Below are 6639 nucleotides of genomic sequence, written 5' to 3'. Positions count from 1 at the left end.
TCACTATCATCTCACCAACACCTGGCCCAGAACCTAGCAAATAGTAGATGCCCACAGAATATTACTGATTCACTGGATAAATGAATGTACAAGTGGCCTTGAGGTGGTCACATTTTACCTTTCAAAAATACCATAAAACTCTTTTTTTGAAAAATGAGAATGTTATAATGGGATCATACGTGTGTTTTTATTGCCACCGGCTTCTTTTACTCAACATAATGCCTTCAAGATTCACCCAAGTTACTCTGTGAATCAATAGTTGGTTCCTTTATATTGATGAGTGATATTCTCCACTGACTCTGGACTTGGCCATGTGTCTTGTTCTGCCAAAAGGAATAATAGCACAAGAGAGTTTTGCATTGGGACTGCCATCTAGTGTTACTATTGGAACACTGAGGCCACCATGTAATTGAGCCTAAGCCAGTCTTCTGGAAGATAAGAAGCAATGATGTCCTGGTAAATGTTTAAGAGCTGGTTCTTGGGGTAAAGCGGGCAGAGAAGGCTCTGATTTGTCGTATTTTCCAATGTCTGTGGTACAAATACTCCCACTATGGCAGATTTCAAACCACCAAGTGTATAATAACTACCTCACAAAACCCCTGATAATATAAAATAAGCTCTCATTCAGGTATAAGTCAGCTCCAGCTGATGACAGATGAGAGGCCACGTGGAGAGAATTTGAGAGCCTGGCTAACAGTAAACCAGCTCATGTTGCTAATCTGGCATCTACCAGACATATGGGTGTGGTCAGGATAGATTGTCCAGCTCACCCAGACTCACCAGCTATCTTAGTAGAGATCAGACATATTGGCCCAGACCAGAAAAGGTACTCACCTGGTTTGTGAACAAATATAAAATGGTTCCTAGTTTAATTCAATAAATTTTGAGGTGGCTTAATATGGAGCAAAATCTAATGAATACAATTGGCTATCATATCATTCCATATCACCTATAGGTATCTTGAATATTATAAATAAACAAATGATAAGCAGTTTCTGAAAAAAAGTGAGTCTGCAAGACACCATGGAAAGTAGTAAAATTTTTGTTTTACTGAGATAAGTGGCTATGTTGTTGTCATATTGCTAGTGTAATGCTAGGTTCATGTGGAACTTGAATTATTTTTTTTAAACAGTGAAAATACGGGTTGTAATGCCAGGAGTAAAAATGAGCTGTTGACGCTAGCATCCCATCCTAGTTGATGTTACATTTTTTTCTTTTCATTATATGTTGTTGTGACAATTGTTATAGAACATTTCACACAAGTTTCCTGTAATAAACTGTATGTTAATACTAGTGGTCAATGTCAAGAACCAGACCCAAAGCTGAAACCAAATATTTGAAACACAAAGATTTAGAGATGTTCTGCTCCTCTTCTTTTAAGAAAAGACAGAATTCATATCATCCTGGTGGCACAATAGGAGCTGAGCTAATTTTTTAAATTGAATTTTAATGCCAGTTAATTTGCATAGAAATGAACCAAAATAAACCACTCAGAATTAGGTCCCTTCTTGTACAGTTGGACAGTAAAGAGATTTAACCATTATGGACTTATGTAACGATAAGGGGAAGAAAGCATAGAAAACAGCGTTGATCGTCATTATCATGCCCTAAAACAAGATATTTGGATTTTCTTCTTTACATGGGCTCTTAGGATATGTATATATGTACTGTATAAACTCATTTCCTACTTTGTAAAACCAAACCCATTACCATGAGTCTGAATTCCCTCAACTTTCTCTCTTAAGTATCTAACTTTCTCTCTTAAATGTCTAACTTAAGAGATACAATATTCAACTTTATATAACTTTCTTAACACATCATTAAGAAAGTTATATGTGTTAAGAAAATTATATAAATGCATCTCTTCTCATATATACCCTAAATTCTTGAGATCAGCTGTTACATCATGTCAATTGTCCCGAGATCATCATCTCCCATTCATTTCTCTTGAAGTTTTGTTTAGTTGTTTGTTTCATTCTCCACCCTTTTCCGTTCTGGGCCCCTGTTGGCTCACTATCATGGCTACGTTATCTGGGCTTTTCTGCCTCTCGCCTTTACTGAGATTGGAGAATGAAAGGAACTGGCAGGAGATTAGAGGGAAGGAGAGAAAGGTCTGGATTTTACTTCTGTTTCTCCTCCCTGCCACTTCACTACAATTCTTCTAGTAATCTACCCTTGAGTATTTATATCTTGTAGGTCCCTTTATGGCTCTAGCTCTCATCAGTTTCTAACCCTCTTCTTGTCTCTTCAGGCAAAGAGTAATGAAGTTTCCTGCTGGTTCTGGTGATAGGATGCCTCATTTAATCCTGCCAATATTTTTATAGATAGTTGATCCTCATATTATATTGAAAACCTTTGCCAAATATGTTTTATATTTCCTTCTGTGACCTTGACTAATACACTTCTTGACCCATTGTAATGGGTCTGCTTCCTGCTCAACACTTACAAAAATGTGACCCACCTAGCTATTTCACTAAATAAATGGCCTCTGGTTTTAGGGGGAGTTTTGTCATTCTCCTGTGAGAAGGTGCTAAAAGTATTTTTTTTAATAACATGTTTTTTTCTGTATATTTTTCTATATATTCAATTACCTACTGAGTATCTCCACTTGTTTTCATATGCACACTTCAAATTCATTATGGGCAATATTCAACTTATCTTTCCCATATATGACAAATAATAAAGATATTTTTTAAAATGAATGAATTCCTGGAGTTGTGTATTGTCTTGCTAGCTCCTTAAGCAAGAAAATTTTGCACCAATTTTGTTTCTCCCTTACCTTCAAATGTAGTCAATTAATAGGAATTATCTATACAAACTTTAAATATTTCTGAGTCTGTTCAATTCTATTTTACTATGATCCTCAACTAGCCCAACTTCATTACACACTGGATTGATGCAATAGGTGTCATCAACTTATCTCATTATCTTTATGATTTTTTATTTCTAATACATTTTCTGTAATCAATCAAATTGCTTAGTCTAAATAGATAACATTAAACCACCTACAATACCTCAATTTTTCCATTGTACTTTTAGCAAAGTTGAGATTTCTTAGTAAGACTTACAACATTATTCTAAAATTAATTTCTCTACCCAGGCTTATTTCCCACTCTCTTTGTTATTAGTTTGAGTAATTCTAGCTAATGTAACAAAATATCATAAAATTTTAGGTACTTAGCCACATGAAATGATATATCTGCTCATGTAACTGTGCTCAGTAGTGTTATGGTTGGTGACTGGTCACCCGTCAGTGATTGAGCAACCCAGGTTTCTTCCATCTTTATTTTTGAAAAGTTTTATTTTGTTTTTAATTGTCTCATAATAATTTTACATATTTATGGGGCAAAGTGTGATGTTTCAATACAGGCATACATTCAGTAATGATAGAATCAGGGTATTTAACATATTCATTATCTAAAACATTGATCATTCGTTTGCGGTAAGGACTTTTAAAATCCTCTCCTCTAATTATTTTGAAATATGCAATATTAACTACAGTCACCCTGCAGCCAATAGAACCAATAAGCACTTGGGTGATGAAATAATTTGTGCAACAAACTCCCATGATGCAAGTTTACCTATGTAACAAACCTGCACATGTACCTCTGAACTTAAAATAAAAGTTTTAAGAAAAAGAAATGCTACTGATTTTTTTAGGTTGATACTGTATCCTGCAACTTTACTGAATTTGTTTATCACTTCTTAGAGCTTTTTGGTTGAACCTTTATATAAAATCTATGTATAAAATCATGTCATCTGCAAATAGAAACAATTTGACTTCTTTCCAATTTAGATCCCCTTTATTTATTTCTCTTGCCTACTTTCTCTGGCTAGGACTTCAGTACTATGTTGAATAAAATTGGTGAAAATTGACCTCTGTGTCTTGTTTCAGATCTTAGAGGAAAAGCTTTCAACTTTTCCCTGATTAGCTGTGGTTTGTCATTTTTGGCCTTTATTGTGTTGAGGTACATTTTGTTGAGAGTTTTGATCAAAGAGCATTGTTGAATATTATCAAATACTTTTTCTGTTTATCAAAGTGATAAATTAGTTTTTATCCTTGATCCTGGTTAATGTGATGTGTCACATTTATTGCATTATGTAGGTTGTATTATCTAGAATGAATCTCATTTGATCATGGTGAATGATCTTTTTAATGTGCTGTTGAATTTGGTTTGCTAGTATTTTCTTAAGGATTTTTGCATCGATTTTTATCAGAGATATTGTCCTGTAGTTTCATTTTTTTTGTTGTGTCTTTGACTGGTTTTTGTATCAGAGTTATGCCCGCATTGTAGAATGAGCTTGGATGAATTCTCTCATCTTCAATTATTTTGAAATAGTTTGAAAAGTATTGATAACGTCCTTTAAAATGTTTGGTAGATTTTCAGCAGTGAAGCCATCAGATCTGGAACTTTTCTTTGATGAGAGACTTTTTATTATAAATTCTATCTTGTTACTCACTATTGGTTTCTTCAGAGTTTCTACTTTTTCATAATTCAATTTTGGCAGGTTGTATATGTATATGTTGGCATGTAGTTGTTCATAGTAGTCTCTTAGAATCCTTTGTATTGCTGTTACATCAGTTGTAATGTATACTTTTTTATCTCTGATTTTATTTGAACCTTCCCTCTATTTTTCTAAATTAATCTAACTAAAGGTTTATTTCTGTTCAAAAGACTCACTATGGATTTCTGTATTGTTTTAGTAACTATTCCACTTATATCTGCTCTCATCTATTTCTTTTTTCTACTAATTTTGTGTTTGTTCTCTTTGTTCTAGTTCCTTGAGGTATGATGTTAGACTGTTTATTTGAGTTTTTTTTTTTTTTTTCTCTTATGGTACAGGTGTTTATTGCTATAAACTTCCCTCTTGGAACTGCTTTTGCTGTATTCCATAGGTTTTCATATATTGTGTTTCCAATTTCATTTGTCTCATGAAGTTTGAATTTTCTTTTTAACTAATTCATCAATCCATTTGTTATACAGGAATATGTCATTAAATTTACATATATTTAAATGGTTTCTAAAGGTTTTCCTGTTAGTGATTTCTAGTTTTATTCCATTGTGGTCAAAAGAGATACTTGATTTTGGTTTTTATAGATTTGCTGAGATTTGTTTTGTGGCCTAATATCTGATCTACCCTGAAGACACTTCCATGTGCTGATGAGAAGAATGCATACTCTTCAGCTGTTGAGTGGGATATTCTGTGAATATCTGTTATGTCCACATGATCTAGAGTGCGCTTTATATTTGTTGTTTTTTGCTGAATTTTTGTCTGGATGATTTGTCCTTTGCCAAAAGTGAGATGTTGAAGTCCTCTATTATTATTGCATTGGAGTCTGTCTCTCCCTTTACATCTAATAATATTTGCTTTATATGTCTGGGTATTCTGGTTTGAGATTTATATATATTTGTAGTTGTTATATCCTCTTACTGAATCGACCCCTTCATCATTATATCATGACCATCTTTGTCTCTTTCTACAGTTTTTGAATTAAAGTCTATTTTATCTAAACTAAGTATAGCTACTCTTGCTCTCTTTTGATTTTCATTTGCATGGCATATAATTTTCTTTTCTTTATTTTTAGTCAATATGTGTCCTTACAGGTGAAGTGAGTCCTATAAGCAATATATAGTTGTATGTTTTTAAAATGCATTTTGTCATCTTTTAATTACAGAATTTAATACATTTATATTGAAGGTTATTATTGATAGGTACAGATTTCCTATTGCCATTTTGTTCATTGTTTTCTAGTTATTTTATAGGTCTTTGTTTCTTTCTTCCTCTCTTGTGTTTACTTTTGTGGTTTCATGGTTTATTCCATTCTCTTTTTCACTTGCGTGTATGCTGTAACTTTTTTTCTTTGTTGTTACTCTGGGTCTTTCATAACAAATCTTATAGTTCTAAAGATCTAAATTTCTTTGGATATTCTTGCCTCTTTGTATTTCCATATAAATTTTAGAATCAGCATGTCAATTTGCTCAAATGTATTATTAGAAATTTGATTGAGATTGCATTAAATATATGGATCAATTTGGGAAAAATTAACCATATATACAGAACATATGTACAGAATATATAACATATATACAGAAATGCATATATATATACACACACACAGAGAAAAAGTGTTTCTAAAAATATGTTTTTTCTAAGTATATTTTATTACTATTTTGTCTCAAACCATCTGGAATCTTCAGCACATTGAATAGAAATCGTGATAATAATATTTTCTGTCTCATTCTCAATCTTTTTTTTTTATTATTATACTTTAAGTTCTAGGGTACATGTGCATAACGTGCAGGTTTGTTACATATGTATACATGTGCCATGTTGGTGTGCTGCACCTATCAACTCGTCAGCACCCATCAATTCATCATTTATATCAGGTATAACTCCACAATGCAATTCCTCCCCCCTCCCCCCTCCCCATAATAGGCCCCATTTTGTGATGTTCCCCTTCCCGAGTCCAGGTGAGCTCATTGTTCAGTTCCCACCTATGAGTGAGAACATGCGGTGTTTGGTTTTCTCTTCTTGTGATAGTTTGCTAAGAATGATGGTTTCCAGCTGCATCCATGTCCCTACAAAGGATGCAAACTCATCCTTTTTTATGGCTGCATAGTATTCCATGGTGTATAT

The sequence above is a fragment of the Piliocolobus tephrosceles genome, chromosome 6 (genome assembly GCF_002776525.5).
Source record: "Piliocolobus tephrosceles isolate RC106 chromosome 6, ASM277652v3, whole genome shotgun sequence".
Lineage (NCBI taxonomy): Eukaryota > Metazoa > Chordata > Mammalia > Primates > Cercopithecidae > Piliocolobus > Piliocolobus tephrosceles.
Note: the sequence above shows the minus strand (reverse complement) of the source record.